The 27,244-nt window shown below is 41.5% G+C and overlaps 1 protein-coding gene and 1 long non-coding RNA gene across 5 annotated transcripts in view; one reads left to right on the top strand and one right to left on the bottom strand.

Moving 5' to 3' along the window:
- Window positions 1–3,418: 3,418 nt before the first annotated feature.
- Window positions 3,419–27,244, top strand: part of SEMA6A (semaphorin 6A) — a 142,042-nt gene continuing 118,216 nt past the window's right edge. Inside the window, exon 1 of one of the 4 annotated variants that reach the window (XM_038402737.2) lies at window positions 3,419–3,839. The gene's annotated coding sequence lies outside the window, so the exon portion shown is untranslated. Of the gene's footprint in view, window positions 3,840–6,634; window positions 7,286–27,244 lie in introns of those variants that run through there. The other 3 variants (XM_038402739.2, XM_038402741.2, XM_038402736.2) reach the window with 3 other exon arrangements.
- Window positions 3,819–6,645, bottom strand: LOC119855873. The gene is made up of 3 exons (XR_005293053.2): window positions 6,316–6,645; window positions 5,226–5,714; window positions 3,819–3,919 (listed from the first exon to the last, which is right to left on the bottom strand). It is a non-coding gene; the product is annotated as an uncharacterized LOC119855873 (long non-coding RNA).

Genomic DNA, 27,244 nt, shown 5'->3' with positions numbered 1-27,244 from the left:
TTCAGACTGGAAATAAGGTGTACATTTTTGACACTGAGGGTAATTAACCATTGGAGCAATTTACCAAGGATCATGGTGGAATCTCCATCACTTACAATTTTAAAATCAAGATTGAATGTTTGTCTAAAAGATCTGCTGTAGGAATTATTTTGGGGAAGTTCCATGACCTGTGTTATACAGAAGATTAGACTAGATGATCACAATAGTCCCTTTTGGCCTTGGTATTTAGGAGCTCCCTCAAGACTTTTGGCCCAGTGGTTAGGACACTTACCTGGGATGTGGGAGAACCCCAGGTTCAAGTTCCCCCTCCATCTAAGAGGGAGAAGGGATTTGAACAGGGAACTGCCATCTTGCAGTTGAATGCCCTAACAGTTGGGCTACGGATATTCTGATGTAGGGCTCCCTCACACTCTCCTGTTGAAGCTGTTGTACTGTGGATAATAAATACAAAAAGTTATTGGAGCAGAGACTGGATCCTGAGTCTCCCAACTCAGTACTCTAGCCACCTCAAGTTATTGGGTGAAAGAGTGACAGAGTATGAGAATGATGCTGATTCTTTAGCCTGAACTGGGAGGTGGGAGTCCCAAGATCCAGTCCCCCTGCTCCAGTGACTCTTTTTATTAGACACAGTGCAACAATTTCAACAGGAGAGATTTAGGGTGCCCCACATCAGAATATCCCATAGCCCAATGGTTTGGGTACACACCTGAGAGGAGGTAGAACCTAGTTCACGATCCCATCTCCTCAGGTGGAGGCGGTACTTGACCTGGGCATCTCCCACATCCCAGGTGAGTACCCTGACCACTAGGCTAAAAGTTAGGAAGGAGCTCCTCCTCTCCCCATTTTGTGCAAAGCTCACCTATGGAGGTCTGATCCAGTAGGCAAGGTCTGAGTACGCTTACAAGATTAGGTCCTGCAGGCAATTTACATGGAGGAATATCTATCTTCCCCCAGTTTATGCATCACTCTGGGTCTTAAGTGCCTGGATGCCTCATGGACAGCTTATGCTCAGAGGCAGTAACATAAGTACCTAGGGAACTTTTACTGCAAAAATGTAGGTGCTGAGCAAGTTTAGGCACCTACAGGGTTCTGGGGCAACAAAGCTGGGGTTTGGTGACTCTTAGTGGCCTGACTCTGGGATTTAGGCGTGTGAAGTGGCAGTTAGGCATTTAAGAATTTAGCCAGTACCTTTACCCTACAATAAAAACAGGGCTAGCTCTACAGTTTTTGCTGCCCCAAGCACTGAAAAAAACTGTCGCCACGGACGGCAAAAGGAAGAAGCTGAGGCCGAATTGCCGCTGCGGCCGGAGGAACTGCCGCCCCTTCCAAACTGCCGCCCCAAGCACCTGCTTGGAATGCTGGTGCCTGGAGCCGGCCCTGAATAAAAAGTAGGCTAATGGGGCCAAATCCTTCTCGTCATATTCACATGCATAGGCCCAGCAAGTTAATGTATTAAGGTGAGCAGGATTTGTTGCTCAGTTTTTCAGAAGATCAGACCCCACCACAAAATAAAGATAGTGTGAAGGCTGATGTTACAACACTATTAAAAATAGCACAAAATACTTTGCAAAGGGAGGTAGAAGAGAAAAGGAGAAAGAACACTTCACTGAGTTGGATACTGAGAGAAAGTGAAAATGAAGTAGAGATGGAGTTAAGTAAAAGGAAAGAGCTAAAATGTTTGAAGCAGTGAAGATGCAAATAGGTAATTTTGCAGACTGGTTCTAGTCACCTGAGAATGGAAGGGTGCAATAAGGGGAGAGAGGAAAAGTGAGTTTCAGAGGCTGAAGCAGAAAGGGAGATTGAATGTGGGATTTGAAGAGGAGAAATGAATCAGTGCAGAAAGGAACAGATAGAAAGCCGTTCGATAGGAAACAGTTTTGAAAAAGAGCTCAAACAATGTAACTTCTCACTACTAGTAACGTTGTTTGGTAAATAAGGAAATAGGTTTTCTCAGCTGCCTCTTCTTGCAAAACCTTTTAAAATATAAAAATCTGGTCTATATTCATGAGAACTTAAGTTTAAAAAAAACCCATCCATTTGAGAGTCTTTTTTACTCTGAACAGAAGAGAGCAAGTGTGAGAGTATTTCTGAAATTTTGGTAGAATATGAAGTGAACGGTCTGGGCTGGATCTTGTTTTGCTTCCCCTTCAAATTTCCAGGAAAGTCAATAGAATTTTGGGTTCCCAAGCAATACAGAATCTAATGTAAATGTTGCATATTGTTGAAAAGATGGCCTCAGTCTGTGGGGGAGATATTCTTTCAGTGTTCCTATTTCTGGTGAGTTATAGAAGTAGCATAATATCAATATGGTGCCACTTTAGGGATGTGGGGAAAGGGCTCTTGTTAAATCAAATCCCATTCATCTGGCTTCATCCCTGACACTGGATTTGGTACCCAAATAATAGGTACTGTACTAGTTCAGTTCAGTTGCTCTAATTTCAGATTTAGGGTAACACTGTTTAGTTAACATGTATCCATCCTCAGCAATTATTCTGCTTGGTGCAGAGCTGTCTTGTTTTAAATTTCCAATGAAAAGAAAGAAAATATATAATGTCTCTGTTCCTTTGGTTAGAAAATTACTCTAAGTACATATTCCGTTTAAACTGTCAAAGGCTGAGGGTGGGGGAATTTGCTTGATACCAGAAAAGTCTTCTTCCTTGTAATCTAACCGTTAGAAATTGAATGTATTTGTGTGTAACTTTAGATCCTAAAACAAATACCGCAGCAAAGCCAATTTCTAGCAGTCCTTTCATTATCTGTTAAAAGTAAAAGGCAGAAAAACAGTTGTCATAAACAAGTAATTATTTTAATGCCATGCTTCTTATGGCCAGCTAGTAAATCCCCTAGCTGTAGACTGCACTAGATCATTTCACTTATCTGGTTCTAAAATGTATTACTTGAGGCTGTTATTGTAACATGGGTCAGTTGAGACCTGGAAGATGGAAATTACTATTGAAGACATTAAGGTCCATACCACACAACTGAAGACCTCAAGAAAATATGCAATTTTTTATTGTTTTTTTTTAAGTTACAGATCTAGGTGGTTTAATCTTTGATATTTTTATCTTATTCTGCTCCAGTATTTTTTTTAATTTTCCAAACAATAATTTAATATAAAAAGTGAATGGAGTTAAAGATTCAATGCAGTACAGTAGAATTATTGTTGAATGGGAAAGGACAGCAGCCCTGTGGATCTATTCATAGGGTCGATACAGTAAAAGTACTGTTAAGAAACATTTGCACACTAGTTAGATCAGGACAAGAGGAGGTCTTGCATCCCCCCAGATGAATTCAGGTTATAGTTTAGCTCCTTCCCAGGACTTTAAAGGTTATGTTTTATATCCAGATCTAAGATCGTTGAGAAGTCTCCATGTGCTGCACTGAATTGCGCCTCATTCACTGTAAAGAGAATCCACTGTGGTTTGCATCCCTCCCACGTCCCAAGCAGTGCTTTGTTTCAAACTGGAGACCAAATGATTGAAGTGGGATTGAGCACTCTGAACGTCAGTCCTGTCTGTGAGCGTCAGGTTTTGACCATATAGCCCCTAGGTTTTAGCTGCAGCAGTCAGAGAAGGAACAGGCTGAAAGCAGCAAAAGGGGGATGGGGGATCTTTTGCTTTTATTCCCCCTGCTCCTTCGCTTGCTGTCACAAAGGCACTGGTAAAAGAGTCTTAGCGCTCCAAGCGAGCGGATTTACACGTGGCTTCCACTACGCTTTCGTCTCATAATCGAAATCCAAACGGGTTAAAATGATAGCTGTCTAACTGGATCGTAATGCAGCGGATTTGGAAAATCAGAGAGGAGGGACACAGCTTTCTTTAGGGATATGCTATGAAAAGGTAAGCAATTATAAATCAATGCATTACTGGTTGGATTGTGCAAAAACAGTCAATCGAAATATCCTCTCCATTTAGCGACTCTGTGAAATAAAATAAGTAAATAAACATTAATATTCAAAATAACAATACATCCTGCGAAAGAAAAGCCCGCCCCGCCCTCTCTGGAAAAGCAACGTGTCTCCCCTTTCAACGATCTCCATAAAGCAAGCAAGACAGCTTAATTGTTTGCTTCGCTACGGGAAGGAGCTAAACCTGGAATTAACTTGGTTCAGCCTGTGAAACAATCCGTTTGCTCTGCCTCATTGCGGCAATTACGGAAGGTTTCCCAGACACAATTAACATGTAAATCAGCCGCGGCGTGTGGGGCTGGGGCTGCGCCGGAGAGGCAGGCTGCGCTGCTCCGCCGCCGCCCCTGAGCCTGGGGGGCGCTGGTGCTGCCCGCCGCCGCCGGCAGCAGGGTTCCAGCTCGGGCGGTGGATGGGTTTAGTAGCTGCGTTCTGGCTCCGAGAGACGCCCGGGTTACCCCCGCCGGCCGCTCGCGACCCGGGAGTGGTGGGGCGGGGGAGACGACTGCGACCGGCTCCGCCGCACTGGCCCAGCCCTGTTTCCCGAGCGGGCCATCGGACCGGGTGGCATCGTGGTACTTCGGGTTAGGGCCCCCCGGGGAATGGGGAATGTCAGTAAAATGCGATCCGGAGGTTACACTATAGATTGTTTTCAGGGCAGCAGCCGTGTTAGTCTGTATCCGCAAAAAGAAAAGGAGGACCCGTGGCACCTTAGAGACTAACACATGTATTAGAGCAGAAGCTGTCGTGAGCTACAGCTCACTTCATCGGATGCATTTGGTGGAAAAAAACTTTTTTTGACACTGGGGTGTGATAGCTCTCCGTAGGAGGCGCGTTCTGGAAACTCTAGCGGGAGCTGGCGATGGACGTGGCGTGGGTCTAGCTGGACAGAGCGGAGCCTGGAGCGGGAGGAGCCGCCTCCGTGTATCTGAGCACGCAGCTGGCCAATGCGCCCCGCTACCGTGCGGGCATGACAGGAGGCAGGGGAGCTCCCGCCGTGCCAATCCGCGCGCGGCTCAGGCGTCCGAGCCTGCGGCCACTGAAGTTAGCGGGGGTGTTGCCGTCGCCTTCAGAGGAAGCCGGATCAGGCAGCCACTTGGCAAATCGAATCCAGGCTCGCATTGTTTGCCCTGGCGAATTAGTGCAGCGGCCCCTTCTGGCACACAGGGAAACAGCGAGCGACAGCTCTGAGACGTCTGTCTCCCACGGCTAAACCCCTCTCAGCTGGGTAGAGCTATTGTGTGCGTGCATGTTCTTAATCATATCATCTGAGATACACACACACACACACTGAACTTATATATAGGCATATGCTGGGTACCTTGTGTACACGCGCAGTGGCACTTCGGTTTCAGAGGTACAAGTTAGACCACCTGAGGCTTCTGATTTGTTTTTGTCTCCCGGCGCTTTTTCATTGTCATCTTTTCAACTCTTTCCTTCCGCAGATCTTGATACGCAAGTGTAGCTCCCTGCTATTTTGCTGGTTCTCTCTCGTAAAACGAAACATTGCTACTGGAAATAGTTTTAGTGGACCCGGAACAATCGCGATGGTGGAAAATTTCGATTGCCAGCATTTTTAACATTTCTGGTTGCCTCACTCAGTACAAATCTGAGGTAGACATAAGCATATACATATGGAATAGAAAGAAGAATATGCCTTGGGAATGGAGAGAAGTGAGGATCTATTGGCCTTTGGCAAGTTTTTCCTTTTTTAAAAAGTCTTTTTTAACATGAGCAATGGATGGAGGCTGTGTCTTGGCAATTTGATGTTTTTAGAAGAAAGGTTATCCCTTTTCCTCTCTTCATGCACCTGTATAAAATAAACCAAATATTTAAAATGTGCTTCTGTAGGAATTTTTATTGGGGATTTTTTATTGGCACTGCATTCACTTTATTAAGAATTTAAGTAAAAAAATTCGCATTGCATGTAAACAAAATTTCAAGCACAATATTCAGACTATCATAGCAGTTCTGTTAGTTTATTGTGTATTCTTGGCATATATTTTCTTTCGAGAGCTGTTATATCTACATATTTGGACAAGAATACTATGTACTGAACAAAAAGAAAAGGAGGACTTGTGGCACCTTAGAGACTAACAAATTTATTTGAGCATAAGCTTTCGTGAGCTACAGCTCACTTCATCGGATGCATTCAGTGGATTTTTCCGATGAAGTGAGCTGTAGCTCACGAAAGCTTACGCTCTAATAAATTTGTTAGTCTCTAAGGTGCCACAAGTCCTCCTTTTCTTTTTGCGAATACAGACTAAGACAGCTGCTACTCTGAAATATGTACTGAACAGTTATTTTACGTATCTTATTGTCAACTCGCTTTGTGTGTAGGATGTTCATTGCTCTAGTATTTGAGCACCGGAACAGTTCTCAGAATTAGAAAGTCTTAACAATTCACTTACCCATATCCTTTACAACTTTTCCATTTAAGAAAATCGATGAGCAAATCCTTTCTTATATCTCCTCTCCTGGAGCACTTCTTCCTTGCCTTTTTTTGCGTCAAGAATAGAAATACTTCTCTCATTGCTGCTTCAGCCCCCGTCCTGATTACAAACGCAGTACTGTACATAAATACTGTATATGGGGTAAGGGCTTTTTCAGCTCTTCACTTTCGTTATCTCCTTGTTTGTACATGTCGGGGGTGGAGGGGGAATAGCCACTTGGAAACTTGCCATGCTCTCACCCTATCCCCTACCCATTGCACATGCTCATCCTTGTTCGTTATTGCAAGGGACTGGAGAGGAAGGGTGGGTGGAATCAAGTGAGTTCATCTGGAGAGATCCAGTCCGGGATTTGACTCCACCCGCAGCGTAGCTGCCTTCCTTTGACAGAGGAGTTGCGACTCGGAGATTAGCAGGGCACAGGGAGAGAGGTTACTCTGAACTCCTCTACAAACACAGTTCAATGACCAGGAGCTTTGGGCTAAAGCAGCCGCGCTTTCCTGCCGTGGCGCACAGAGTGCCGCCTGCCTAGGAGTTTTCCTGAAGCAGCCTCTACACCTGGCGCACTTTTGGTAGAAAGGGAGCAGGACAAGACCCTGAAATGCCTTATCTCCTAAGATTCGACTGAAGGGGACTTCCTGGAGTAGGATCCTAGTGGAATTTGGGTTCGGAGAGGAGTTGCTAAACCTTTTGTCCTCTTCCCCCTTTTCTCTCCCGTCATTGGAAATGAGCAAATTGCATTTGCGTTCCAGAAAGTAGCAATATTAAACATCCCATCCCCCAAAGAAGCACACATGTAGTACTGACAAAGGATTGCAAAGGAGAGAGTGGATCCAGTTTCCCAGAGAGATCCCCTTAAATGGATTACTAAATGGGACACTACATCAGCTAGTTCTTGTCCTCTAGCTGCCTAGATACATGCACCGAAAAGGTACAGTACTCCCCTCTCCGTATCTATATCTAATCCTTTGGGTTGCTTGCAAAGGAAGGCTCCTCCTGGCTTCGCGGGCGGCTCCGGGAGGAGCGTGTGCGGTGTGCGGTTCAGGTTGGCTGCTGGTTTCTAGCGCGGCAGCGTTTGCAGCGCTTCGGGAAGGCGGGGGAGAGCCGCCTGCCCTCGCACACGTTGTGCGGCTGCCCCTGCCCGGTCAGCTTGCGGCTTGGGCCGCCTTGCTCAGCCCGCTGGCAAACAGGGGCGTCCCTCGGCTCGGGCGGCGGCGGGGCTGAACGCGTTTGTCCTTGCACCTCGCCCAGCCCGCTTGCTCGCGGCGGACGCTGAGCCGGGCTGCCTTGCCCCCGCCGCTGGGCGTGCGCGCCGCCTGCGAGCGGGGCTCCCACCTGCGCCTTTCGCTGCTCATCCCGGGGCTGCAGAGCGTCCCGCAGGGAGCCGGGGAGTCTTTGGTACGGGGACAGTGTGGGCGCCTTGCACGTGCGTAACCCCCGGGCGCTGCTCTTTGACCCGGGTATTGACGCTGTTGTTATGGCCCGGGGCGCTGGGTGTGGAACAAAGGAGCCGGCGGGGAGCCCCCCGCGCCCCCCGCGCCCGTGCCGGTCCCTGGGCGTGGATGTGCGCCGCTGCCTGCCCGGCTTTGTTCGCTAGCATGGGGCTGGCGCTCCGGGCTGATCTCCCCCTCCCAGCCGCGGGCTCCTGTCATTGCTTTGCAGCAGGGCGAGGGGGAGGCTCTGGCGCTGCCCCCTTCCCCCCCCCCACTCCTAGCGGGGCTGGGGGGTATGTGTCGGGGGCCACCACGGGCTGACTCCCCGCAGCGCCAGTCGCCTCCGAGCCAAGGGTGGCTCTGGGCAGGACGGTTCCCCGTCCCCTCTCGCTGCTGCTGTCAGCTCCTCTCTTTGGCACTGGGGTGGGGGCGGCTCAGGCGATCCCTCCCCCAGGGTCCTGCCACCCGCGCTGCAGGGGCCACTGGGCTTGACCCCCTCTTGCCAACTGTCCGCACTGGCCCGATCCTGAAGGAGCGACAAAGGTCCTTTAGGAAACCAAACTCCTCGCCCTTTCCCTCCCCTGAGCGCCCTTGCCCTGCTGCTTCTCCCTCCCCCTCCCCACCGCCCGACCCTCCAGACCGCGGGGAACCAGGCAACCCCATGGCAAAGTTTGTCTAAAAGGAAATAACAGGGCTGGATCGCACAATGGAGGGTTTGTTCCGAGCTCCCTCCTAAAAGTGCTGCCTGGGTGAAAAATACAAGGCGGGGGAAAGGGGAGGGCAGGGGAGGGGAGGCGAGGGGGGCTCGCTGCTGTAGGGAGTAAGAAGGGAAGGAACCGTCCTGGGATGGCGGTAAGCCCCCCTCGCCCTCCGGACTGCTTCATACAGAGGGTGTTAGATCTGAAGGGGCCAGAGGGCTTTCCGCCACTCTCACCACCGAAATCCCAGCCAGCAGCAGGGGGCGGATGGGGATGATGGTGGCAGGGAGGATGCTGCTGGTGGGAGGGATTTGTGTGTGTGTGTGTGCAGGAGCATGAAAAGCTCTCAGTTGAGAGTAATGTGCATTAAGTGCTCTGGCTGTGAATTTGCATGAGCGAAAGTGGGAGCCTGAGCCTGCAAATCCCCATGAGTTGTTTTCCTGCCTGCTGGTGTACTGGAAAAGTGGAGCAGAACTGAGACAGCCTGGGGGGAAGGGGGAAGGTTGAGAGCTGGTGGCTGCTGGCCTCCTCCAAGCAATTACAGAAGTAACAATTATTAGATAAATCAGTCTGGGTCAGGGGATTGTTGGCTCCGGGGCCAGTGAAGCCATTCGGGGCTTTCTCGTGGCCCGGGAAATGTTAGTGAAAGTTTGAAAGTGTGAAAGGGCATCTGGTTTGGACTGCACGGAGCGCTCTGTGCCAAAGATTTTTGCTTTGCTTCCAACTAGTTTTGCTTGTGATGAGAGAAGGGGAAACTGGTGCTGTTGACTGACGTCCAGGGGAAGGGTTAAATGTAAAAACCACAGCTTTCCCTGTTCCTTTGAAGCGAGGTTCCCAGCAGTTTTGACAAAGTTGAGGCAGTAGGGCTTTTTTTTAACCTTAGTCAAAGAATTTCTCATGAGTGACTATTTAATGGCTAGTTGTAATATAGTAATTATTGGGTTTTTCCGACATGTCTGCTTGACCGCTTGTTTAGAAGGAAATTTGTTCTTCTCTTTTTTCTTTCCTAAAATAATTGCTGTTCTTTAAGTATGTTTGTAAACCTACATACTTATGCCAATATTTATGCATTTCAGACCTCTTTAAAACTGATGCAGAATGAAGATCATGAAGTTCATTGCAGATACGGAAATAGTGGCTTTAATTCACTTGGCTATAAATAAAAAATGCAAATTCCCAATGGGGGGCATGTTTGGGTCTGTAAATACATAACAGGAGAGTTAAATCATCCCAAACACTTTCTGTCTCTGGTCTACATATAGTATGGTATTTTTTGAAATACACCCTGATAACTCCTATTTAACATAATCGAGAACTAACGTTAATTATTAACCCAACCTTAAATACAGTGGCAAAATCGTGTCTCCAGCTATTATCCTGTCTTTGTAAAAACTATTTCAATGACTGTGTGAGTTTGGTTTATTTGTTCTTATTTACTTTGGGCCCCATCCTGCAATCATTCCTCATGCGAGTAATCCTTACTCACAGGAGTAAATTCATTGACTTCAATAGGACTCTTCCAGTGTGTAAAAATTACTCGCAGAAGGAAGGCTTGCAGGATCAGGCTCTTTATGCAGATTATTCTTGTCCAGATTATTCGACTGGTTTAAGATGTGCATAAATATTACTGTTATTAGAGATTGGTTTGTGGATTTCAGAATAAATAATGAAAAAGACAAATGATCTTGCTTTGGTTAACTTCTCTTGTTTAATGGGGCTGGCCAGCATATTTTGAAGAAAAGTGAACCATTGCCAGCAAGCCCTTCCTTACAGTAGTAATCCCACATGACTTTGAATGGAACTACAGGCATGAGTAATAAAATAAAACCCCAAAACCACCTACAGTGCCAATGTGTTTCTTGGTTTATACAGTTTTCTTTAGAATATGAAACATACCATTTTTATATTGGTAACCAGTTATAAAAGACCCAAAGACAATAAGACAAAGGGAGTATTCTTCTTGTATAAAACCAAACACAACCTAAATATAAAAAATATGGGTGCAATTCTATATTCCTTGTTCAGGAAAACCTTCTAATGACTTCAGTAGAAGTTTAGTCAAGGGACTGCAGGATCCAGCCGTACCTCTATAAATGATAAACGGATGTTTTTTAAAGAATAATTAATTTCATGCAATACAAGATATTTGCTACATTTGCTTTTCATATAGTAGGAGTCAAAGAAGATATGAAACATGAGTGAATAGTTTCAGTGAAAAGAATCATATGGTCACAGATATTCTGCATATTCTCTCAATTAGTTTACATTAGAACTATATATTTTTCTTAGATGGCAAAATCTTCTTTATCAGTTAAACCAGTACTCCTGAAGGGGGAAATAATTGGGCACTAAAATTTACAAGGAACATGTGTATTTAACATCTCTTAACTAACTAGGTGAAGATAAAAGTAGATGGTAGCTATGGCCCCTTTTTTAATGTTTGTAATTTGAGGAGGGCAGCTATTGCAATTGGAGTCAGAAGAAAAAGGTAGCAGGGGGTATAGACAAGGAGCTGCTTTCACTGGTTTTTAAAAAAGGAGCGAATTAATGACCTGTGATAAATCCAAAATAGAACCGTTTGCATTAAAAAGGAAATAGGCGATTGTGAACCTGTTTGTGTGTGTGTTTTTGTAAGGAAAGAGGAAATTTGTCATCTTGTTTTGAAGAGCGAGAAGATCCATACATAAATACATCTGAAAGGAGTTCACACGGTTTACAGAGGAAAGACATAAAATATTTTAGGATTAAATTGGCCTGAGATAACATGTGGGTTGCAACCTACTTGTTTGCAGAAACACATTGTTATGCTACCCAAACAAACGTTTTTTGTATAGTACATGGCTACCACGTTATAATAAAATGCTCAAAACAAACTACAGAGTAAAATCTGGAAAGTAATATTCATTCTGATATATTTTTATATATTTTGGCAAACCATATGTAGGGAGAAAGGCTAATGGTACTAAAATAGAAATCTTATATTCCTGAATAGGTACAGATGCTGCTTCTCTTTTACCTTTGTTTTTTTCCATATGACCTCACTAGTAATGTCAATTCCAGAGCCGGATCTTCAAAAGCTGACTCACATGAATAATCCTTACTCCTCTGAGTAGTTTCATTAAAGTAAAATGGGATCATGTAAGCAGGGATTACTCTGGTGAGCAAGAGTTTGCAGGATTAAGTCCGTACGCTGGATATTCTATTCTATGGTAAGAAATGGTCCATAGTCAGGGATTGATATAGTGAGGTGCTGAGCACATCCTTGCAGTATGAAACCTGAATGCAAATTTGGCCCTAGAGTTCTGTATCAATGGTCTGCTATGAGTGATGTCAGAGTCAGGTCCGTAATAAATTGTGCTGAACTCCATGTCCTTCAGTTCCCTCTTACACCTACCAGCACACCTGGTGATTCTTAAAGCATTTTACAACCATTAACCAATTATCCCCCATAGTATTACAATGAGGTGGGTAAGGGATATATGGAGATCACTTTGACAGTGAAATGTGGCCACCTCTGGTACAGAGTGGAATTGTTCAATAGCACACAGCAGCAGTACACAACTGTTAGGATAGGAAGCAGAGAAAATTGGGTCCTAATCTGTGAACTCTTAGGCTGGTGAGTAACTTTACTTGATCTCAGTGGGGCCACTCATATAAATAAAGTCACTCGGCAGTCAATAGGCGGATCCGGGGCCAAATCTGGACCACCAGACACTTTTGAATAGACCACAAAATCTTTTTAAGGTATTTACTTACTATTATCATCATTGTTACTATTTTTGTATTACTTTCTCTGGAATCTGGACCTTGACTATACCTTGACCAAGAAATTTGGACTTTGACAACAAATTATTGATTACCCCAAGGTATTTGCAGCATTGGGCAAGCAGAACTTAATTTCCAGTTGGAATTTGGTCTGGCACCAGAATTAACATTTCTCCTTTTCTTATGATGCACAAAACTATTTTATCAACTAAATCAGTATTCCAGATGGTAGAAATAATTGAGCACTAAAATTTACAGTTATTTGGGATCTTTAATTATCACAAGTGGTCAAGAACTTGGGTTAGGGCTCATCCAAAGAATGGGGTAGATGTTTAGTGCCTCCAAGCACAAAACTGGGGTATTGATATAGTACTTAGAGGAAGAGTGCCCCTTACTGAATTGCCATTTATTGCAGATCCTAAATTTCTTCTGAAGATCTCCAAACCACAAACTGATCTTGCCTGTCGCTTTTTAGTAATAGTGAGCTCTGAAAGAGGTCAAAGCAACAGGGTAAATGAAAATACCTTTAAAAGGAAAGACATACAGCTAAGAAATCAATTGTTCAGAAAGTCATAGTTTATTTTAAAAATATATCCGTAGAAAGACTCATTATTTTTGACATTTCAAAAGCAGAAAAGCTAATGGTTAATGAAGGGGCACAGGAAATAGAGAAGGGAAGAGACACAGGAAATATCCCACTTCCTCCCTCCACAGAAAATCAGCAAATTTTTGGCTTTTGTGCGCCAAATGAACAGAAATAAGGCTGCTAACCTAATGGCTTTTGAAATTTAGAGTTTGACTCAAGGTATAATTTTACAATTTGAAATAGACACCACTTTATGAAAACAACTTTTGAAAAGCAAGAATAACGAGAAAAGAACCACAACCACATTATCCCATAATTCAACTGTGAAACCCCATGAAAGTTCAGTCTTCCAGGAGCCTTCCATAGTTTGGAATTATAGTTATTTATCAGCTAAAAGAGGGGTAGGTAATGCTGTGTATGAAATACAGAGATTTTCTTGTATGAAAGGATTTTTTTCAGTATATCTGTAGTGGTTGAAACAGAGATGTAAAATGAAGTAGATAAACTAGCTATTAACAGAACTGCCAGTTGCTGTAGCTCAAGAGTGAAGACATATGGTAATTCACTGCATTCATGATGACCTTTTTTTAAAAAAGGATTGTTAGTACAGTAAAAGCTATTTCTATATGCAGTGTTTTAGAGCAGATACTTGGAATTCATGTTTAATATGCTACCTTCTCCTATTTCTTTTCTGTAGTTATCAAACAAATCTGCTACTGAGGGGATTTCTGCAAAAGTATTTGTTAAATGTTCATGCCATATTGAAATTAATAGGAGTTTTGCCTGCATGAAGGATTGCAAATTTGGGCCCTCAGTGGTAGGTTAAAAAGAAAGTATGTTCCAATACATCTGTGGTTTCTATATCTAATTGCCTTCAGTGGAAACCAAATGTTTATGGAAGCAGAAGGAAGTGAAGAGTGTTTTTTTGTTATGGGGCTTTTAGTGTAGCCCGAGACCAATGAATAGAGGGTATGTATCAGAAGTTTTCATGGAGGGGATAGTGGAATTCTGACTTACTTCTTGATTATGCATTTTTATAAGTGTTTCGGGCCTTTCATCAATGTTGTAGTGACCACTGGCCTCCAGCAGTGAAAATGAGCGTGTCCTGATGCTGCTGATGAAAAGGAACATACCTCTTCTGAATCCCAAACACAGTGGGGAAACTTGTATCCCAACATATTCCTGACCCCAGCAAACATTGGCCCCACTTCTTTATACTCAGCTATGCAGCCTCAGTTGGATGATTCCAATATTGGATACGTTTGCATTTGGCTTTGAAATGTCCAGGTAGGAAATTGGCTGTATTGTTCCCTTCATCATTCTGGTGGATTTTTATCTGTCACTTGTATGGGAGACACCCATCTTTTCAGTGTGAAATAAATAGGTATCTAAACAATGTTCAGCACTTTGGACTTAGGAGAACAAAAGCCCAGTTTTGTTGATGCCTATCAAAATCTACTTTTTATTGGTATTTTGAGATGGATTCTATGCTAATTTCTCCTGCATTCTTGAATTATGGCCTACCTAGACACTGTCATTGGGATCTTCATCTATTAATCATGGAAGCTGCTTTCTTATTCGGTTGCCATAGTTTCAGTGTCTCAGATAGTGTTGGGGTGCCTTGGGAAAGGTTTGAGATATACTAGGACTTGCAAACCTTGCAGTTATTTTGGCAGCAGTAGAGCTCTAAAAGAATAGAAAACAGCTTCCAACATAATTCAGTGTTGGATTAAAAGAGGCAACTCCTAGATATCTCTCTCTGGACCTTGTTATGTGAACATCCAGCTGATTTTTTACTTCCAAGATTTGCTTCTTGCTATGTCTTGCTGCTAAAAATTTACAGTTCAGAGACTAATGGCTACTTTTATCTATTGCAAGGGCAGGAAAGGCTTTTCATTAGGACTGTTGATAAATGGTTGGGTAAATTTGGGCATTTAGGGCTTGCTAAGCAGTCCAGGTAATTTGTTTTAGAATCTCTTTGGCCTAGGTACCTGACATCATGTTTTTGACAGAATAAACATTTTTTTAGTTTTCATTATTAGCTTAATTTAACCTTTCCTTTTTGGGGAGGGAGGTCTCTGTCCACAGTGAGGAACATTTTACTGGCTACAGTGGCCATTTGAGTTAGCCAGTAGGGAAAAAAGGAAGTAAACTTTGGCATTCAGAACTAGTGCTCTTTCAGCACTATAGGAGAACAAACATTTACTTTTCTTTAAGGTTGTAGTATCTGTTTTTAATTATAGTATTAAAACATTTGGAGCTTTGTATAGGCAGAATTAGAAGCAGATACTAGTAGCTCACCTGTAAAATGGTCTCTTGTTTGACAGGAGGGGGAAAAGTGGTAGACTGGTAAACTGGTATAGTAAGAAACACTAACTATAGCACAATATGCATTTCTCACTCTATTTAATGATTTGTGTCTGTCATATATGATGTAAAATACTGCAAAGCTTTCTTTTGGTAAGCAAATTATGGATCTCTCTCTCTTCCCATTGAAGCAAAATTTTCACTGACTTCAGCATGAGAAGAAATGAATCATTTGTTTTTAGCAGATTCTTAAATCCCATTTCTGTTAGATTTTATTTCCAGTTTCTTAAATAGGAATCAAGTGCTTCCCTCCAGTTTTAATAATGCAATTTGATTCCCATATAGATAAACTTGACCAGTATTTTCCCTTCAAGAAAGAAACCTGTAAAATTCATATCAAGCAAAGCATCATACTAAAAGCTGTGCAGTGAGATTAAAGAAAGCTTGACGTCATTATAAATGGAACTAATCTGAAAAATTAGCCCCTTTTTACTGTAAAATGCCTAGCTTTCATTCAAGGATGGGCTTCAGAGCTTCAGTTTGGGATTTCACTACACCAGTTTATCAGTTTTCCAAAAAGATCAACAAATAGTTTTAGTACATGTGCTTACTGTACGTAACCCTCCTTCATGAATTATACCAAATGACTGATTTCAAAGTCCAACAATTTAAAGTAAATTAGAGGGGATAACAAGGTTTAATTGCTGTTAGCTTCCACAGATTTCTAGGCCCAGAAATTCATATAGTGAAGTTTTGTACTTTCAAGTGACACAGAAGTTTTTGATCCTGTGGTGTGACTTTCCCCTATGCTGAAATTAGCCTCCCAAATCTTTTCCATTAACCAGAGAAAACATGTGTTAGTGTATCCAGCATTGTGGTAGCTTGATGATCTAACACTGTAAACAGATATGCCCTGGTCACTTTACATTTCCCTTATAAATGGGAGTAGGTGGTTTCAAAAGCAAACTGATATTAATGAAAAAATACTTCAGATCAAAGGCAATAAAGACAGTTTGCACTAGTTGTGCTTTCTGGCACCAGAACTTGTAGTATTCCAATTAGTCTCAGGTTAGACAAGATATTGCTCATGTAGCTTTAAGAAAAGAAAGCAGGTCTTTTGTGGGAATGATAGTCATATATAATGTGGAGTTTAATTAACCTTAATTAACTATTTTTGATTACATATTTTTGTGCCTCCAAGGCATAGTCATATCTGCAGTTATGTTACTTCAAAGCATTCTTTTAAGCAGCCAGTTAACTACAATTGTATGTACATTGTGCCCAATACTGTTCCTATTGAAGTCAGAGGCAAAACTCCCCAGGATTGGTCCCTGAGTATATTTTCAATTTAATAAAACATATGGTTGATTTGAGGTTGGGCAATTGAAGAATGTGTACACATCTCTTTGTAGCAAAATTGTAACATTGTAACATTGAATCTGTGGATCTCATCAAGCAAAGAAAATACACTGCATGAAGAGAATTAAAGTATAGTATTTCCAAATATGTGCTGGGTTTCAACAACATTATGCAGCATGTTCTGCCACTCTTATTCATATTGAGTAGTCTCTTACTCCGTGCGTAGTCCTAATGGGCTAAATTCTGATTTGGACTGTGGCCCTGTGCAGAGGCTTAAGAAGAAGTAACTTCTCCCCACTTCTTCTCCACAACTACATAAGAACTGCCACACTGGGTCAGACCATTGGTCCCTCTAGTCCAGTATCCTGTCTTCTGACCGTGGCCAATGCCAGGTGCTTCAGAGGAAATGAATAGAACGGGCAATCATCAAGTGATCCATCCCGTCATCCACTCCCAGCTTCTGGCAAACAGGCTAGGGACACTCAGAGCATGGTGTTGCTTCTCGGCCCATCCTGGCTAATAGCCATTGATGGACCTATCCTCCATGACCTTATGTAGTTCTTTTTTGAACCCCATTATAGTTTTGACCATCACTACATCCCTTGGCAAAGAGTTCCACGGGTTGACTGTTTGTTGTGTGAAGAAATATACCTCCTTTTGTTTGTTTTAGACCTGCTGTCTATTAATTTCATTGGATGACCCAAAAAGAAAAGGAGTACTTGTGGCACCTTAGAGACTAACAAATTTATTTGAGCATAAGCTTTCGTGAGCTACAGCTCACTTCATCGGATGCATTGCATATTGCATCCAATGAGGTGAGCTGTAGCTCACGAAAGCTTATGCTCAAATAAATTTGTTAGTCTCTAAGGTGCCACAAGTACTCCTTTTCTTTTTGTGAATACAGACTAACACGGCTGCTACTCTGAAACCTGTCATTGGATGACCCCTAATTCTTGTATTATGTGAAAGAGTACATAATATTTCCTTATTCAGTTTCTTCACAACCATCCTCTATCATATCCTTTCCAAGCTGAAAAGTCCCAGTCTTTTTAATCTCTCATATGAAATCTGGTCCATTCCCCTAATCATTTTTGTTGCCCTTCTCTGTACCTTTTCCAATTCCAATAGATCTTTTTCGAGATGGGTCGACCAGATCTGCACACAGTATTCAAGATGTGCATTATGGATTTATCTAGAGGCATTATGATATTTTCTGTCTTATTATGTATCCCTTTCCTAATGGTTCCTAATATTCTCTTAGCTTTTTTGACTGCCACTGCATATTGAGCAGATGTTTCCAGAGAACTATCCCCAATGACTCTAAGATCTCTTTCTTGAGTGGTAACGACTAATTTAGACCCCATCATTTTGTATATATAATCAGGATTTTGTTTTTCAATGTGTATTGTTTTGCATTTATCAACATTGCATTTCATCTGCCATTTTATTGCCCAGGCATCCTGTTTTGTTAGATCCATTTGTAACTCTTTGCAGTCCGCTTTAGACTTATCTATCTTGAGTAATTTTGCATCATCTGCAAATGTTGCCACCTCACTGTTTACCCCTTTTCCCAGATTGTTTATGAATATGCTGTACAGCACTAGTTCTAGTATAGACCTCTGGGGAACACCACTCTCCATTCTGACAACTGACCATTTATTCCTACCCTTTGTTTCCCATCTCTTAACTAGTTACTGATCCATGAAAGGTCCTTCCCTATTATCTCATGACTGATTCCCTGGACCTTAGGTCTAGGCAGCATCCGTAAATGTGTGCTATGCACCAACTGCTTCCCTCCTAGAAAAGGGGGATGGAGAGAAGTGATGGGGAGAGTAGTTGGAGCCTTGGCTCTGCTTCCCCAGTGCTCTGGTACAACTGAGCCATTGTGGGCAATGTTGTAAGGTGGTGCTGGAACAGGCCAGCAGCAAAGTACTACCTTCCATAGAAACATGCCAGAGGAGTGGTGAAGCAAGGTGGGATTTATGCTGCCAAGAGGCACAATTCATTCTCTGTACTACTCCTGGGGTACAGCTATGTGTCACTCCATACACAAGTCTTGTTCCAAAGTAATGATCTAGTCCCAGGAGCCTTTCCATGGAGTGAGGTACTACCTAACATCAGCATGGCAAAATCTGGCCCAGTATTTGTTTTGAAACATCTTTTTCATTATCAGGTATCTCAGAGCAGACCTCCACCTATTCATTACAATCTTCAAGCCCGGTTAATGAATCAGCTCATCAAAGCCTGGTTATCTTTAATAGTACTTAGCTTCTAAGAATAGCTTTCTACTGAACATAAGGTATAATATATTAGAGTTTTAAATTAAATTTCTTCACGTGAACAATAAATTTGTAGCTTACATAAACTTCTAGTAGCATTCGACCCATCAATTTTAGAATAATTTGCACTCATTAATTATAAATGCTCAGTTTTTGCATTTATGACTTACAGATCTTTAGCCATCTTACTGAGAAAGGACCTAAATTAAATTGATTTTTAATATTTGCTATAACGTGTTCTAGGAAAGTGATTACATAACAACTTTTCAGAACTGTATCCATCTAACAAGATTTCCTCTAATAGAAATAAATTCATGCAGTAGATTTATATGGATTTTTTTCTTGGGGCAGTAACTAGAGCAGAGAGAGGAAAGTAATTTCATTTTTTGCAAACAAATAATAAGACCATTTTTAGTGGCTCCTTTGAGTTCCAATACTGTAGTTCAGGCACACACAAAAAATCTCTGCATTCCATGGGAGTTTTTCCTGAGTAAGACCTGTAGAATCTGGCCTTAAAGAGATATTCTGGGAATGGGAAAGACTTTTGCATACGCTATTACACTTTTTAAATTATCTTCAAGGTGTTTCCTTTTAGTTCTGAGGAAGGGAAGTTCACTATGTTCAAATACTGATTAACTTCCTTACCAGAAGCATATACCGTAGGGTGGTGTCGTCTTTTTTCGCCTTTTATCCTGTTCTGAACATAAGACCCAGAGATATTGCCAGAGCATTTCCTTTCCCAAGGAAGAAAAAAAAATGGTCCTGTTCTTGTTTAACAGTCCAAAGAGATAGTTAGCCAACCTAGAGCTAACAGTCTGAAAATGTGGGATAGAAGGTGGATGGATGGATGGATGACTGACCACTGGAATAACACAGTTCTTTCATTGACAAGATATGTTTCCCAGTACAGTATATAATTCAAATATGTTTATAATAAAAGTTTGACTATAATTGGAAAAACTTTAAAAATAAAAATATAGTGTAATAATGTGTAATAATTAGACCATATTCTCAGACACAGGTATTCTATTTCCTTTTTAGCAAGTGCTTTACATTTTTAACAGATATGTTTATGCAATAGTTATATTTATCTGTGTTTATGTCTTCAGATATCTTGTGTAACTGAAATGCTGGAGATGACATCACTTGCAAAATCATAAATAGCACCTAGCAAATGTTGTTTGTAACATGGTGCTTCAAGTAAATGCTCATGTACAGAGGAGGGAAGGAAAATGTAGAATGTGTAATGATGGTTAATGTCAAAGAAGGGATCTGTAAGAATACATGCATTGATTCACCTTGAATAGCAAATCAATTCTTTTAGACATTTTTCAAAAATGGTTGATAATCAGTGTTAGTTTAAAGTAGATGGAAACACTGATTGTCATTGCAATCCAAGAATCTTAAGAACTTTTCAGAATCTAAATCTTCCCTGTAGTATTTTCTGAAAACAGGGCCTAATTCTGCAGTCTTGACTCATGCTGAACTCCAAGATGCAGCTCTTGGTGCCCAATCCTACAAATCTTTTTCTGGCAAGTAGTCTTTACCTATGTGAATCATCTAATCAAAGCCAATTAGACTGCTCATGTGAGTAAGAACAGATTGGGCCTTTATAGACCGATGCGTTTCCCAATGAAATAAATAGGGATTTTGCCATTTGGAGTAGGATTGGCCCTTAGTTTTGTCAATTAGGTATAAGTAGATTGAACGTTAGATCCTCCTAACCCTTACTCTTGTGAGTAGTCTCAAAAACTTTGAGACTACTCACAAGAGTAAGGGTTAGGAGGATTTAACGTTCAATCTACTTACACCTAATTGACAAAACTAAGGGCCAATCCTACTCCAAATGGCAAAATCCCTATTTATGTCATTGGGAAATGCATCGGTCTATAAAGGCCTAATCTGATTCCCACTCAAATCAGTGGAAGGACTCCCACACATTTCAATGGGAGGTGAACTGAGCCCTAATCTGGGAGATTTTCAACTCTCTATAGAAACAAATGAGAATTCTGTGACATTCAATTCATGAAGAAGTGCTTTATTTCTCTATGTATATAAAGGTGTGAGTCTGAGTTAGTAGTTGTATTGAAGAAATAATATCTTTTAGAGTCCATGTGGTTGAAGGAGTTTAGAAGTGAACTTTTTTCCAAAAGTTAAACCTGGAAAATCTTGTTATTTAGTGTTGCAAGACTGAACCTCACTTCCAAGTCACAATTTTGTTTACTTCTTCTGGAGTAAATAGCCAAAAATGAGCTGCTGTATGAATTCCTTAGGAGATAAACAAAGAATTCTGCAAAGATGAATGAAATACACTTACACCCTAAGACTGTGTCTTTCTAGAGAGTTCTGCAGGTAGAATTTACTTGGAGAGTATATGTTGCATTTTCATTAGTTGGGACAGCAAAAATTAGCACAAAACAAGCAGCTTTCCTTAGCGTTATATAGTAGCTTCAGAAAATGCCTGAAATTTCAAGAGAAAAAACTTGTCACTTTATCACAAAACTAGTTTTAAAATCAAGTCTTCTGTAAAACTACCACTAACAATAAAGTGCCTAAGGGAACAAAGAAGGGCTTAGATAGATATTTTTGCGTTGAAAATGAAAAATATTTGTCTTAAGTGTTGATTTTTTTTCACCTCAGCTTTTTAAATTGTGAAAACTAATAGAAAAATATGCATTTCTTTCTTTTTGTGTTTCCTTTCATATTACATATAGTCTGCCCTCTTGTGTTTATAAATCTCAGTGCAGACATTGAGTGTCAGCCAGATTTTAGTAACGATAGTGAAAACATTGAAGAGAAATAGGAAAAGACAGACCCAGGCAGCGCTTTTGAAATGCCCTGCAGCTTCTATGTTCATGTGTTGTCTTGCTGTTTATAAGTAATATAAGAAGCAATGCAGCTGATAGCTTTTTGCAGTAGAGACTGGTGATATCTCAAAGTGGATTAGTGAAACTGAATCACAGACTGCACTCAGAGCCAATTTACAGCAGTGGGTAAAGGTTGTAATGTGTCTGATTCAAATGAGATTCACTGCCTGCCCTGAGAACTGCCTCTAGGATTAACATACACTTTTAGGGCCCAATCCTGCTTCTAATGAAAGGACTGGTGTAAAATTCCTGTTTAATTTTAGGGGTAGCACGGTCTTGTCCTAACACTCTGGGATAAATAGGAATGTCAGGATATACAAGTGTTAACAACTTAGATATGAAATAGTACAATTTTTCCTGCATCGAGCCCCTGGCTGTTCATTTTGCCAATACTTCATCTCAGGTTAATATTAAAATAGTGTGGTCTAGCTTTAGCTCTAAATTATTTGGTTTTCTGATGATCATGCAAAGGGGATTCCTAAAATGACAGATTAAGTTCAAACAAATTAGTTGGATTTTCCTACAAAGAAAGGAAGGAAGCAAGCAAGAAAGATTTCACGGCCTTTAAAATGTCTTTCCCCCCCCCCCCCCCCGGTGAAACAAGAGAATAAAAATTGCTCCAAATTATTAGATAGTTTCTGGCAATAGTCCCAACTGTCCCCCTTACTCAGATGAAGTATATTTTTCCTTCTCAAGGGAGTATTTATCCCCAATATTATCCTTTAAAGAAATATAAGCATTTTGAAATGTAAAAACGTTTTTGGAGGATGCAGAAAAAGAGACTGTCACAGTTCTGTATTAAGCGAGTACTCCGCAGCAAAAAGAAAATTAAGGTCAGTTGCTGTTTTTATTATAAACCGTGTTCATAGTTCAACTGGTGGTGGGCCTCCGCAGGGTACATATCCGGATCCTGATGGATCCCGAGCCTCAGCATCCAGATCTGACTTCCTGAAAGCTTGGTGTGTATTTGGATCTAGGATTTTGGTTCAGGTCCATTGCAAAACTCAGTGGGTTTATAACATTTAATTTGCATTGTGTTGAAACAGGGCACAAAAGCTATCAGCCCTTTACACAATTTTTTCGTTTAAAACTTATCAACTTTTAAATCTGGAACAGGCAAAAGATAATTTTGTAGTGTTTTTTTTTTTTAAACAATGCCTGATTATCGTAATTTAGGGCCTAATTCTGAGTGTGCTCAAGTCCTATTGACATCAGACTTTTCTCTAGATCATTCTGCCTGGGGATGAGGTTTCTGTGCATGGAGTGAATGAAGGGCCATGCAGACCCTTTGAGATCCATGAAGATCCCAAGAAATGTGGAGCAAAGCAAGGCCATCGCCTCAGAGGCCCTGTGACAGGGGCTTCCTAACCGTCTTTTGCCTTAGGGCAGTGTGTCACCATAGAGTCCCTCCTGCCAGGGCATATTCATCTAGTATTTGTCCCTGGACCACTCCATGGAGAGGGACTTCCCATTTAGGAGAGGAGTGGTAGAAAAGTTAATGTGACCTTAGGCTGCATTGATATTTGTGTGGATTCTCAGAAAGCATTCTCAGCTCTCTTGCTTTTGCCCCAGGCCTGTACCCTTCATCTCTTCTCTGCCCACTCCTCAGTCACAGATCTATAGCCTTACACAAATCCTTTCAGGAGGCAGTTAACCTCTTTTTCCCTGGGAAAAGGAGAGGAGCGATGCACAAGGCTTTCCTCAGCAAACTGATCTGAGCGGGAATAATTAGGTCTTGTTTTTTGTTTACATTTTTGTGAATGTTTATAATATGTCTCAGCCCCAAACGGCGAGGGACTAACAATGTAAATTGCATAAAATTCACATGTGAATAAAATGAGGGAATTAGGCAAATCTAAAGTGTGAGTGTGTCATGGAAGTGAGCTACCTACGCTCAGATGTATGACTGAGAAGATGGATGATGCCTGATTGCTTCACTGGTGCCTCCTACTTGCCAGTAAACCAACCTTTCCGGTCAAGCCATTTATTTATTTGGATAATCTTTTAGCATACGTAAAAATTTAAAAACAATAATTAAACTGTCTATAACTTATCTCGGTGTCAACTAAAGACCCTCCAGCCATCTATTCTAAAACCCTAATCAACATCCCTCTGCCCATTAAAGAGCTTGGGAAAGTAAGTGGGCCTTGCAGTACATCCTGAAGGTCACCAAAGATGGAGTCTGGCTGACAAAAATGGGGGTTGGGGGGAAGGAGTTCCAAAGGCAAAAACCTCTCATTGAGAACACTCACTTTCCAATTCCAACTCTTAAACCAAGATGTTAACTCTAGCTCCTTTGTGCAACTGACACAAAGTCAAACAATAAGAGAGGTTGTCTCTGTGATGATGCCTAGATTGTGATGCATGTGGCTAGAAAGAAGAACATCTGTTTAATAAAGGGGCAGACCACACTGAGGATAATGTCTGAACTGGCTTTCAGTTGGATGTAGGAACCACAAAATAGTGGACAAGCTCAAATGCCTGGGGTAGCCTACTACCTCTAACACAGAAAAAATTGTGTTAAAACAAAATCGTAGAACATATGATTTCCTAGAACTATGCACAGTACTTCCATTAACGTCAGTGGGGGGTTCAGCATGGAAAACAAGAGCAGTATTTTTGGCTACAGCTTTAATTTAATCTAACAAAAGGAAGAACATTCAAAATTAAGGCTGTCACTCTGTGGTTTAAACTCATTCTATTCTGCCTCTACAGTACACAATGTAAAAGATCAAACATGGTTCTGGAAGCCTGTAGTACTAAATGGAAAGTTAAGGATGAAATGGCTCCTTTAACTACATTTTCTTTGCTTTCCTTGACTGAAATGAAATCCTTAACATTCTTTAACCAAGTATTTTGTCTCTAATATACATTTTTAGTTCCGTTAACCCTCCGTTGGCTAAAGTAGCTATAGGGAGATGTGTCCTCCTGGTTCAGCATACATCTTAGAGCAATACATAATACATTAGTTACCTACAGGTAACACTTGTCAGTTTCTCAAGAGAAGTTTTAGAGAGGTTTCTCAAGAGAAGTTATTTACTTTTATTGGAAAGTAAATAATGTTTGAAAAATAGTTTGTATGACAAGCTGATAGCTACTGTGTATGTTCAGTACAAAAGTTTCCAAGCTGAAAAAAAATCATTCTAGATAGCCTTTTGCACAGCAGAACTTCTAAGGCAGTTCAGTATAAGGTATCAGATTATCTACCTCATCTACATTTTCTTTGGATGGAGCTTCACCCCATTTGAATTAAATGGACGGTATTGTATTGATTGTAAATCCCCTACACAAAAAACCCTCCATTAAGCTGAAATGAAGACTGCAAGAACATATTAGTGGTTTGCATGTATATTACCTTTCAAGAGTAAAAATAAATAAATTAAATAAAGTTGAAACCCAGTAAATTCAGACTTAAAGTCAAGCTCACAAGACATTCTCTAAAAGGATAGGCAGTTGCAGTGATGGTAGCCATCGGTTCTTGGCAGGTGCCCTGCCATCCTAACTCTTGGGACACTGGTGGAGAGGGAATATAGACATCCAGCGGAGTGAGGGTGTGACATTACCCAGGGTATAATCTGGACTGTTGAACAGCTGGGTCTCCCCAGTTCTCCAACCTAGGGTACCTCTTACACTGCTTTACTGTGAGAACAGTCACTCCTGGCCAGTTAACATACAGTCCAGCGTGTAATTTGTTCCCAGTATTGCATGATCCTAGCTAGCCATTCATGAATTAAACCACAGAACAACCCCAGCAAGCTCTCTAGTCCCAGACTTTACCCCAGAAATGTGCGTCTTGTATGGTCTACCATACTGCTGAATAATGCAAGCTCATATAAAGTCTGTCATTTCATCAATGGAAAATGATATGCACCAACCTTGTTATCCCAAATGGAGCTTCCCACACACTTTAATCCAAACACACTGGTTAAGATAAAACAATTTAAAACATTTATTAAAAACAGAAAGATAAGAAAGATTTTAAGAGACTACAAGCAATGAGGCATAAAAGTCAGGATTGGTTAGCAAAGAAATACAAGATAAAATGCGAACTGATGGCTAACTTAACAAACTACAGTTTGTAACAGGAGACAGGGAACATTTGAGGGAGAGAGGTTATAGGGAGCTGGGAGGAACAGGTCTCTGGGTGGGCCACAGGGGACTTCCAGGACTTGAGATGGGGAAGTATGTACTGGCAGGAAGCTCAGAGGTTCAGAAGCAGAAGTGAGGAGGAAGCAATAGCACTGTTCCTGTCTTCTTCACCTTACAAATCTGTGCTTTGCACCAATAAGATTTCTTTCTGATGAACCCTTCCATCAAAGGACCTCAGGAGATCCATAGTGTGTGTTGAGGATGGGTGAACCATTACAGGGATGGTTCAAACCTCACAGCCAAAAGAGTCTGTTTTGTCACCGTGACTCAGCAAGGATGTTTCTAGTACAAGAGATTGAATTATAAAGAGGAGAGGAAAATGCTTGACTTCACTCATCTTGCTCCCATCTCTGCTCATGACATCAATGAATATCTGAAGGACCCTGAACTTCTGTTTTCTCAGTCAGAGAACACAGAAGGTTTAGGGAACAGGAGATCATCTTCCCATAGAACTCCTGAGATTTGTAGTTGGGGAAAAAATAGAAGTCCCCCATCTGACTTCTCTTTCCTACAAAGTCTTAGGAGACTGGCTGACCTCTTTTGGAAGCCTTTTGTGGAAAAATTATCTTTTCACCATTAACAAGTGATTGGGTTAGGACTGGAAGTCTAGCTCTCAAGAATAAGATCTTGATACTTACTTGTAGAAAAAGGAGAAGCTTTGCCCTCCAACCAATGTCATTTGACATTCCATCTGAGGTTCACCAAAGCCAGCGTTGACACTCTTGATTCAAAGCAAATAGGTTTTTAAATTAGAATTGAAATTCTGGTTCTGAACAGTTAAAGGGCAGTAATGTAAGTTTTATTGCTCTCCTGCTTGCTTGTTTGCTTTGTAACAAAGTGGCAAAAAAATTAGAAGACATTTTGAACTCTGGTGAATGCCTCTATTTTTAGGTTTCAGAGTAGCAGCCGTGTTAGACTGTATTCGCAAAAAAGAAAAGCAGTACTTGTGGCACCTTAGAGACTAACAAATTAAATTAAAGCATTAAATTAAATGCTCTAATAAAATGTTAGTCTCTAAGGTGCTTTTCCATTTTTAGGGTGTCCAAAATTAGGAAGCCAATTCACTTCAAACTTTGGGTCTTGGTAGAAAATTTCTACTTTGACCTCATTCCTAATCTATCAAGCACCGCCTTTCAGACCCTTTTAATGGATTTTATGGAAAGGGATCAATTTGGGACCTCTAATGGAAACTCTGTTTTAACCTTAAATCTACAATAGGTGGAAGGAGGCTTTTCCAGGCTTTGATCCTAAAGCAGTTATAACAACGAAAACATGTTGATCCTTGCTGAACTACCCACTCATTCATAGAGGGTCAGACCAAGGTTGCAGCATTTGGCAGGGCTTGCATTGCTGTAGTTCATGCTCTCTCTACCTCTTCTGTGATGGGCTGGGGACTATCAAGCTGGCATTTTTCATAAGGCTTAAAGAACCTGCTTATTGTAAAGAA

The sequence above is a fragment of the Dermochelys coriacea genome, chromosome 5 (genome assembly GCF_009764565.3).
Source record: "Dermochelys coriacea isolate rDerCor1 chromosome 5, rDerCor1.pri.v4, whole genome shotgun sequence".
Taxonomy (NCBI): domain Eukaryota; kingdom Metazoa; phylum Chordata; order Testudines; family Dermochelyidae; genus Dermochelys; species Dermochelys coriacea.
This window is presented reverse-complemented; position numbering and strand designations above follow the sequence as displayed.